Source organism: Magnolia sinica, chromosome 3, assembly GCF_029962835.1.
Source record: "Magnolia sinica isolate HGM2019 chromosome 3, MsV1, whole genome shotgun sequence".
Classification (NCBI taxonomy): Eukaryota; Viridiplantae; Streptophyta; class Magnoliopsida; order Magnoliales; family Magnoliaceae; genus Magnolia; species Magnolia sinica.
Window position 1 is genome coordinate 77110082 of NC_080575.1, and position 11390 is coordinate 77121471.

Below are 11390 nucleotides of genomic sequence, written 5' to 3' on the forward strand. Positions count from 1 at the left end.
AAAAAATTAATGTGATTGTCAGAGAAATATAATAACACTTATGTAAGGCTTGAAAAGTTGATGTCAATAAACATACGCAATAAAATGCAGTCGAATGGAGTGGTGGCTAAAAGACATGTTTGAAAATGAAGAAGAATTAAAAATAATAATAATAATAATAATAATAAAAAAAACTTACCTAATGGACTAAGTTACAAAGCAGGCGTAGTATCATCCACTAATTCTTTCAAAAGTGATAAAAAGGCAACTTAAGAATATATTTGAGAGACCTTGGAGGCATTTCTCCTGTGAACTCTAATTAGATGGTTGCATCCCACCCTTTTTCCACGAATCCGTTGACTTTTTTTAATGTGTTTATAAATTTCGTGCCCATATCTTAGGTTCTTCATGATTTTGATGGACGGTATAGACAGAGGCATCATAATTTGCGCAGCCATCGGTGGTGCAGCCATCGGAATGATAATACTGGTGCTTCTTCTGCAGACGGGAAAGAAGAAGGAAGAACACGTTGAAGCAATCCAGTGGATGAAGAGTACTCAAGGAACCAAGGAAATCAAGGTTAGTTCATTTCCTTTCTCCCATTTCCCATGAAATGTACATTTCGTTTTCAGGAAAACATGACAATTGCACAGATCACCAAATTCCTTACCTGATTCAATGCGCCGAAGGTCAAAATCTCCTCCTCTGTAACCCTAACATTGTTTTATTTTTCAGTTAGAAAATACTACTCGAAGGTATGGTAATGTCCACATCTCCACATTTGAGAAGATGGTTCCGAAAATGAGGCTGAATAATCTAATGAAAGCCACTAACAATTTTAGCAAAAACAACATCATCGGATCGGGGATAGCAGGCACCATGTACAAAGCGATGCTTCTTGATGGTTCTTCCCTCGCAATTAAGAGGTTTCATGATTCTCAACATTCTGACAAAGAATTCATGTCTGAGATGACGACGCTGGGCCGCCTTAAACACGGTAACATGGTTCCTCTTTTGGGTTTTTGCATTGCAAGAAATGAGAGGCTGTTAGTATACAAATACATGCCCAAAGGAACTCTGTTTCAGCAGCTACATGAGAGACCCATGGAATGGCCTCTGAGGATGAGAATTGCAGTTGGGGTGGCTAGAGGCCTTGCATGGCTTCACCACAGCTGCGATCCTTGCATAATTCACTGCAACATAAGCTCCAAATGCATCCTCTTGGATCAAGATTATGAGCCAAAAATATTCAAATTCAGATCCACTGCGCTTATTGATCCACTCGATGCCAATCTGAGTGTTCATGTAAATGTCAAATCTGATGATATGGGTTTGGTTGCTCCTGAATTCACAAGCAAGACCAGTCGAGCTGGGGATGTATACAGCTTTGGTGTGGTGTCGCTCAAGCTGATTACCGACCAAAGCCTTCAAAGGTGGCGAATGCCCTAAAAGACTTCAAGGGGAATCTGGTGGAGTGGATTACTGAACTTAAAAACGTTAATCTTCTCAGCCATGCCATCGACAGGTCTTTGATGGGAAAGGGTTGTGATAACGAGCTCCTTCAGTTTCAGAGAGTTGCAGTTGATTGCATTGCGTTTGATCCGGAGGAGAGGCCTACAATGCTTGTAGTATAACAGCTTCTTCAATCTATTGGAAAGAGATACCATTTCATAGACGAAGATGAGATGCAACGGCCACAGATATGTATCGACATGGATGGCCCAGATGAACTTAATGTGAGGCAACAAATACAGGAAATTCAGCAGAACGGTTTGAATTCGAGAAGAATTGTATTCGACGCTAAAGTAAGAAAAGTGGCATCATTTTAGTCCTTGAATTCTGCATATTAGAGAAATCTTCTTTTGTATATTGAGAATTTTTGTATGATTGATGAAAAGTGGCATCACTTAATGTTTGTTTCTGTAGGGCTATCCAATCCGTTGATCAGTTCACGTGATCGTGGATGAAAATAAAAAACAATTATCAGCTTGATACAAAACTTTTGTGGCCCATTAATAGTGAATCACCACTGTTTTTTCTATAATATGGCCTACCTGATAAGTAGATCCGCTTTAATTTATTTATTTTTTATTATTTTTGTCTAATTCCCTAAAATAATTCAAAAAAAAAAAAAAAAAAAAAACGATTGGACGAGGGTGGACACCGAATACACATGTAAAAGTGGTTACCAAGGTAAGAGCCGCACCCTCTTGGGTGAGGTCGGGGTCTCACCTAACCACTTGTGGTGCAGCACATTCTAGGTGGAGAGAAGAACATTGTGAGTGTTTGACACGTGGAACTTCCGTGGGCACATCATGATGTATGTATCAGATCTACACTGTCCATTCATTTTTTCATATCATTATATGGAATTTTACAAAGTAAGAAGGAGATCCAAGACTCGAGTGGGACACACTATAGAACCGTGGGAATTAGATGTCTACCGTTGAAAACTTTTTAGGACCACAGAATGCTCTGATCAAGCTGCTATTTTGTTTTCTTTTCATCCAGGTTTGTAAGACATCACGAAGGGATTAGATGGCAAATAAACCTTACACTGGATCCTAAGAAAGTTTCAACAGTAGTTGTTCAATCCCTGCTGCTTTCTGTTGTGTTGTTGTGTGTTCCACTTGAGATTTGGATGTGCCTCATTTTTGGATTCATGATTTAGAATGATTTGTAAAACTTGAGGGGGTGTTTGGCGCATGGCATTGGGAGGGATTAGGTGGGATGGGATTCGAAAAATATAATTATTACATATGGGATAAGCTTAATTCTAATATGATAGTACATTGAATGGATATAACCACCATCATTTGAAACTATTGAGAATAACACATGTGTTATATCCAAACCGTTCATCTGTTTTGTAACTTCATTTTATGGCATGGGCCTAAAAATGAGGTAGATCCAAAACTAATGTGGCCCCAAAGAAATTTTCAACAGTAGGTATTCAATCCCCGCTCCTTTCTACGGTGGGGTCCACTTGAGCTTTAGATCTACCTGATTTTTTGGCACATGCTTTAAAATGATCTCGAAAAATGGGTGGACGGTGTGGATATAGCCCAAGCATCATGGTAGGACCTACATAACTTGCTAACATTGAGTGGAATTGGCACGGAACCAATGCAGTTCCATCTAAACTAATTCCAAGCTTTTTCATGTGGGACTTATCAGATATGTGGAATAGGCCCACGGATCTATCTATGCATAGGGCATGGGGATCAAGGGTTCGGATGACTTACCTAAGTGGGACGTCATTGCTGAGAATAAGAATACTAGAATACCTATAGAGCTTAGGATCTTCCTCTCCTTCACACCATTTTTGCAACTCAAAAGATGGGACTCGAATTCTGTCATGGTGTAGGATCGGGAACCTAGTTCTCTTATATAGAGTCTGTGGAGAGGGAGCTTGAAAGCCATCAAAACTCTCTTTCTCCCATGTTCCACATCACTGTCCTAGTTCGACTCAAATTGCCTTGCGTAAGGCAATAGCATTCCACCCCAAATACGCAGTGCTGTGTAGATAGAATGCGCAGTGCATCACCTTAAGTAGGGCCCACTAATTAACTCAATCAAACCATCCAACTATAGTACAATCCAAACCGTTGATCAGTAAGGTCCACTACATAGAGTTCTTACATTCTCCCACTTGGGCCTCATTGAGCAACGTTAATGATTGTCATATATAATAATTTTGAAAACAAGTTTTGATTTTTTAGGAAAACATCTGAATGGTTAACCAATGAAATAGTTGGATAATATGAGTAATGTTATTCAATCTGGTCCATCAAGACTGTCAGTATCGAAGCGCGGTAGTCATCACAACATTTAATTTAGGCGAAGTGTGGCTAAGCGCGATCATAAGTATCTTCAATCTTAACGACATAGATCAGGAACTAGAAAATATAGTATAAGGATTACACACTTTAGTGTGATGATATGTGTCTATCCTTAAGAGATCCTGAAGCTTTTACATGTCTCCAACAAGACACGATTGCAGTTCTACTTACTCAAAATTTGCGCATATATATAGAGAAGTAGAAATAAATCTTTATATCAAAATCATCAAAAAAAAAAACTGCATAAACTTTGATATCTAAATGTCTGTGAAAATCAAAATACGCTCAATTCCCACTAACTGAAAACATCTGTGGGATCAATGACTCACATGAATGTCGCATGCTCCTGAAATGGCATGATAGAGAGTTCTTTAGTAAGCAGATTTGCAATCATCTGCTTAGTGTCGATGAATTCTACGAACATTTGATGATTCTGAACTCTTTTCTTTACAACAAAATATTTGATGTCGATATGGCTCAACCTTGACGAATGCTTGTTGTTATTAGAGAAAGAAATAACAGCTGAATTATCGTAAAATATTCTCAAGGGTTTTGGGATATGCTCCAGTACCCGCAAACCTGAGAAGAAACTCTATAACCATAATGCCTGATTAGATGCCTTGTGACAGGCGATAAATTCAGCTTCCATGGTGGATAAGGTTGTGGTAGACTGTTTCACACTTTTTCATGACACAGCTCCTCCTACCATCATGAAGATATATCCTGAAGTAGACTTCTTAGTGTCAACGTAGCCTGCGAAGTTTGCATCTGAATATCCGATTAACTCCAACCGATCCGATCTTTTGTATGTGAGTCTGAAGTCTTTCGTTCTCTTTAGATAACGTAATACTTTATTTGCAGTTATCCAATGTTGCATTCCTGAATTAGATAGGTATCTTCTCAATATTCCAGTAAAAAGGCAATGTCCGGTTGAGTACAGACTAAGCATACATGATGCTCCCCACTACTGATGCGTACGGAAATTCTTTCATTCGATTCTTTTTCAAATCATTCTTTGGATATTAAAATAGGCTAAATTTGTCTCCCTTCACAATGGGCGACTGTCCGAAAGCACAATTTTGTATGTCATACCTTTCGAGTACCCTAGTAATATAGGCCCTCTGTGACAGGCAGAGCGGTCCAAGTGTTCTGTCATGGCGAATCTCAATGCCAATGACGTAAGAAGCTTCACCAAGATCTTTCATTTCAAATATTTGAGATAAGAATTTCTTGGTGTCGCTCAACATCCTGGTATCACTGCTAGTCAATAGAATGTCGTCAATATACAAAATCAATATAATGAACTTACTCCCACTGATTTTAATGTTGATACATTCATATGCAGTGTTTTCTACAAAGCTGTATGAGAAAATTACTTCATAAAACTTTAAGTATCACTGTCGCGATGCCTGTTTCAACCCATAGATGGATTTCTTTAGTTTACAAATCAAATGTTCTGAGTGAGTAGCTACAAAACTTTCGGATTGCGACATGAACACATTTTCATTCAGATCCCCATTAAGAAATGTAGTCTTTATATCCATCTGATGTAACTCTAAATCCATATGAGCTACAAGAACCATTATGATCCTGAATGAGTCTTTCTTAGATACTGGTGAGAAAGTCTCCTTAAAGCTAATGCCCTCACGTTAGTTAAAACCCTTAGCAACAAGTCTGGCTTTATGTCTTTCGACATTGCCCTTGGAGTCCCTTTTGGTTTTAAATATCCATTTACAACCAATCGGTCTTATTCCAGTAGGTAACTCCACAAGATCCCATACTTTATTGTCCCTCATAGATTGCAACTCATCTTTCATGGCATCAAACTAACGAGAAAAATCAACACTCTCTTTGACTTATGTAAAGGTGTAACCTCCCGAAATTTCACGGCCAAATTTCGTACTTGTGTCCGAGAAAACCAAGTGTTAAGAATGTATAAACTTGAATGCTTCTGAAAATCATACCTTATTTTTTTTTTTCATTTGGATCACATCCAGATACATTCAAGAAGGTAACATTCACAAGAATGAAATCAACTATAGTGATTATATTTCACCAATATAAAAAGAATAATCAAAGGTCTTTTCAATAGAAGCTTATTACAATCATCGAGTTCGTATTAGAAGTAAATCTAATTAAATAATCTAACTTCGAATTCTTTCAGCGTAGTCTTCTACAGGAAGAAGCGGGCCCTCTAAGTCTTTAAACCTGTACGTCACATATATAATCTATACTGTTGGGAGAGGGTCATTGCCCTACTCGTAGTGAAGGTTATCATTTTAGATTAACAATAATTCAAAAGATTTATAACAGGTAAAGTAAGGGTCTGATACGTCCCGTGGTCCACTAACACGAGGGTATCAGCATGCACAAACAACCTACATAAGATGCATGCCTAGCAAAGTATGTGGGGCTCATCATACTTAGTGATCATCATAATGTGGAATATAATTTATAGATAACTAGCTTGACCCGCATCCCATAACTACGAATATTCTCCGGCATGGCCAACGCTACCGTGGATTTACGAGAACTCCTCAGAGTGCACAACACATAAGCTGGGTGAATTACGTGCAACGATTGTTCATAGAGCGACTATTTACAACATCCAATCCTGGAGTGATGTGACACTGCATTTGCGAATTATATACATCGATTTGTGCACCACTACCCAAAGGCTCAAGGACTTACGTACCCCAAGAAGGTCTCTACCCAAAGCGCATTACGTCCATGATAGAATATTTGAATCACTAGTTGTGATACATCTTACACATCACTTGCATTTACAGAGATAAATTGAATCTTAAAACATATAACTGAATCTGAATCATGAAAGATATAAACTGAATTATGGAGGTCCTGAAATAGTAAGACACATACCCAAGCTGTAAAGATAAATGGCATGAGGCCAAAATAATAAAGAGAAGAGCGACAAGGCTCAACTCAACACAAGTGGCGATGGCCAATCATAATAAGAGAAGAGTGACAATAGTAAACTCTATAATAAGGAGAGTGGCAATGGCCAACTCAAATAAAGAGACTAGTGGTAAGGGCCGACTCAAATAAAGAGACTGGTGGCAAGGGCCAACTCAAATAAAGAGACGAGGTAGGGGCAAGGCTTGCATGGCCTCACATAAATTCAGAGAAATTCATTATAATTGACATCATGTCATAATCCCAAAAGGGCCAATAATTGTAATGATATTCACTAAATCAATTGATAGGATAATTCTCAGAAAACATATTAACATGAAAGGTAGGATAATTCGCATCACTAAAGGCATGAAAAGGCAGAAAAATTCACATCTTTAAAGGCATGAAAAGGCAGGATAAATAAAAAAACTTAAATTAGTGTAAGCTTAAAAGATAAAACCCTCACCTTTAAAGTCGAATTGTCCTCATCTGAGGCTAGGTATTCCTGCATACTCCTTCACATTCAATCTTATCCTATATCATGAGATCTACAAGGTTTACAAGGTTAGGATTAAATCTAAGATTATGTTTATGGCCTAGATATTAGGCTTAGCTAATCAAGACATTAGATATTACACACTTTACCTGAACCGGGCCCTAACCCAGTCCTAGGACTCGGTGAGTCGACTCATCACACCATCTTTCTCTCTCTCTTTCTTTCCTTTCCTTTCCTTCCTTTTCTTTTCTTTCCTTTCCTCCTTTCTTTCTTTCTTTCTTTCCTTTCTTTCTCTTTTCTTTCTTTCTTCCCTGGTAAGGTTGGATGGTGACTCAGAGACTTACCGAGTCACGCTAGCGAGTCCCAACCTAACAGCGATTGCTCTCTCTCTCCCGTTTCTCTCTCTTTTTTCTTCACCTTATCCCTACAACAGTGGAAATAGAGGATCTTATATGGTTGAACGGCGTCTTTGGAATGTTCCCTGCGCACTTCTAACGCACGGAGTGCCGCTGCGCTGCTGCATTCGCAGCAAGAAGGATTGGTGGCACGACAGCTCTCCAACCAGCAGCCTTGTGTGAATTAATTCCCAAAAAAACTCCATGGATCTGGTCGAAATCCCCTAAGGAAGGCTTTGAACGGTCCAGATTGTAAATAGACTTAATGGATGGGTCACAGTGCCCCCGTTTCACATTGACTGTTAATTCTCCTGCGGACAGGTTGCGTGCGCAACGGATTGCACAAGCTCTCACCGATCACGTGAACTTATGTGGATTCGTGGATTTTAACCAATGAATGGTTCAGATCCTCATGATTAGGCGTTCTGGTGGCCCACTCGGATCACCGTTCGGTTTTACTACGGAGTCCATCCATTTGAAGGAGTTGCAAGAAGACCAAGGTCTCGGTCGTTTTCCCCTTCCGATTATTCTGGACGGTCCAGATCATCCGTCCGGATGGTGATGGTGGCTCATCAATCATCCCCATGGACGATCGTCCGCGTGGACACGAGAGAGGAGGGAGATTCCCTCCCAAACTCGGCTTTCTGTTGGGTCAAACGCCGTTTGACCCGACCTCACGTATGGTGCACCGCGAGTGCACCCCTGTGGTGCATGCGCAACACTCGTGTGGGGCCCACAGTGATATGCTTCACGGAATCCAGTCCATCCATTCGTTTTCCCATCTACTTTGAGGCATTGAGCCTAAGATTGAAGTATATCCAAAGATTAGGTGGACCGCACTACATTAACAGTGGTTATTAGTTATTTCTACCGTATGCAACCTGTCTAGGCCCTATAGGGATGTTTCTTTGTCATCCAATCTGTCCACAGGATTATGCAACCTTAGATGAAGGGATATTTATCCTAATTAGCCTACCCGGGACCTTTGTTGGACTTCAAAATCAATGATTAAGGGCTGATTTGTCGATTGGGTCTCTTCTACAATGATTCAAGGGCTGAAATTCAACGTGTGTGGTTAATTTAGGATTCCTAGGCATTGTATAAATTTCCACATTATACAGATCGTGGGAACCATATGATCTAGAATTCAATGCCCCAAGCTAATGGCATTTTCGTAATTATTACTGATATGAGGGTTTTCTGAAATCTAATGGCTCCATATGGTTTTAGGCCCATTTTTAAGTAATTCTTACACAAGAATGTATATCTAACTTGTTATAGATAAGAAGTTATTCATCAATTTCCTTTAAGGGAAGCCACATACATTATATCACATGATGAAGAGTCTTACCTTGAAGTTTACGGTTAGATGACTTGATCTATGAATGGAGATCATTCCTAACGGTTAGGTTAGTGTCAGGGCAAGGATGTAAGGATAGGTTAGATAGATTGGTACTGTACCCATGTACATAATAGGTTAAATCTTAAGGTAACGCTCAAGAACTTTCAATACTCAGTATTGAAAAGTTCGAAGCGTTACAAAAGGATTCAGGATCCTTTTCCAACCCTATATCAAAGTCGTGCTCCTGTAAGTATACTATGTAATCGTCTCGATTTACAGGCCTTCTCTCTCTTTCAAATCTTCTCAATGGTTTAGCTTGTTGGGTGTGATCTTGATTTTCCTCATCAGTGGTTTGTACATTAGGTTCTACGTGGTATTCTGCAGTGACTGCGAGATCAACTGCATCATTAATATCCACGTGATATGAAGTGACTGTGACTGGAGTTAAAGTCCTTTGTTCCTCAAATACAAAATTTCTGGTGTTCATGCTCCCACTGTTTTCAGTGTCCTCAATGAATCTGGCATTCTCAATCTCAACAATCCTGATAGAGTGGGAAGGACAGTAGAATCGATAGCCTTTGATCTTTCTAGATATCCAATGAAGAAACAACTTACGGTTCTAGGATTAAGCTTCTTTTCATACGGGTTATAAATTTTGGCCTCAATAGGGCAACCCCAAATATGTAGATATCAGATACTTGGTTTTCTCCTATTCCACAACTCAAAAGGAGTTTTGCTTACTGCTTTGCTGGGAACCCTGTTTAGTATATGAACTGCGGTTTTGATCGCATCACCCCACAGAGATTCTGCCAATGTCGAATTGCTGACCATGCTTCGCACCATATCCATAAGGATGCGATTGCATCTCTCAGCCACACCATTCTGCTCTGGAGTAGTAAGCATAGTGTACTTAGCGACAATGCCACAATCCTGCAGGTATCTAGCGAATGGCCCTGGATTGCATCTTGATTCGTCATATCTGCCATAGTATTCACCACCACGATCAAATCTGACAACTTTAATCCTCTTATCGAGTTAATTTTCAACTTCGGCTTTATAGATTTTAAAAGCATTCAAGGCATCTAATTTCTCATTAATAAGGTAAAGGTACTCGAAACGAGGGTAGTTATCTATAAAGGTAATAAAGTATTTGTGTCCACTCCATGAAGCTGTAGGGAATGGTCCACAAATGTCTGTATATATCATCTCTAATAGACCTACACTCCTGGAAGTACATTTCTTTCTAGTTCTGGTCTATTTTCCTTTTATGCAATCAATGTACACTTTATAGTCAGAGAAGTCTAGAGAATGCAAAATTCCTTCTCGTACAAGCTTGTCTAATCTCTCATGAGATATATGGCTTAGCCACCTGTGTCACAACATGGAGAAATTCTCATAGTCTAGCCTTCGCTTGGATCCCACTTTATTTTCATGCAAGGTATTAATATTATAGACGTGAGAGGTAATTAAGTCTAATTGGTATAAGTTGTTTACCATAGAGTTGGTCCGAACTTTAATCGAATTAAAGTAAATACTAAAACTTTTATTTCTAAATTGAAATGAATATTCCAATTTATCCAAATAAGAAATTGAAACTAAATTGTGTCTTATAGACGACACACAAAATGTATCTACTAAATCCAAAAAATAACTAAACTTCAACTTAAGCCTATAGACTCCTATTACTTCCACGTCTACCTGGACACCATTACGTACGTATACTGAGCGCTTTGTATCGGTTAGTGGCCTGGCCTATAGTAATTCCAACATAGAAGTATATATGTGAATAGTAGTTCCTGAATCTATATATCCACCAGGAATCCGCTGACACATTGGTTAGATTAGATTCAAAATAGATAAGAACAGAATGATTACATTTCTTTATGAGTCAATTTTTAAACCCTTTGCAGCCTTTATTTAGATGTCCCGCCTTTTTACAAAAGAAGCACGGTTTGCCTCTAACCCATTTGCGTTTAGATCCATTTCCAGATTGATTCTCATGGTTTCCAAATAGAGGACCAGAGAATCCATTATTAGAACCTTGTTTCCTTTTCCTTTTACCTTTATTCCCTTACCCATGCCCATGACTGGAGGTCACCATATTAACATTTTGAACTTTAACTATCTGTTTGATCCTGTCTTCTTCTTGGATGCACTGAGTGATACGTTCATCCAATGTCCATATGTCATTCAGAGTGTTATAGTTGATCAGGAACGTGCCGAATTGGGGAGGTAGGTTGTTCATTATCAAATGAACTAGTTGATCATCAGTGAGTACAAGTCCTAGAGAACGGATCTTAAATACAACTTTAATTTACTCTATAATGTATTCATGGATATTGTCTTTTCCATCGTAGGATGACCAATTCAATTTATTCAAAAGAATTCCCACTTCAGATGTATCATATTTCTTGAATCGTTTT

The 11390-nt window shown here is 38.9% G+C and overlaps 1 pseudogene; it reads left to right on the forward strand.

Moving 5' to 3' along the window:
- The first annotated feature begins 295 nt into the window (after positions 1–295).
- On the forward strand, positions 296–1892 carry LOC131240049 (probably inactive leucine-rich repeat receptor-like protein kinase At5g48380; annotated as a pseudogene).
- Positions 1893–11390: the final 9498 nt, after the last annotated feature.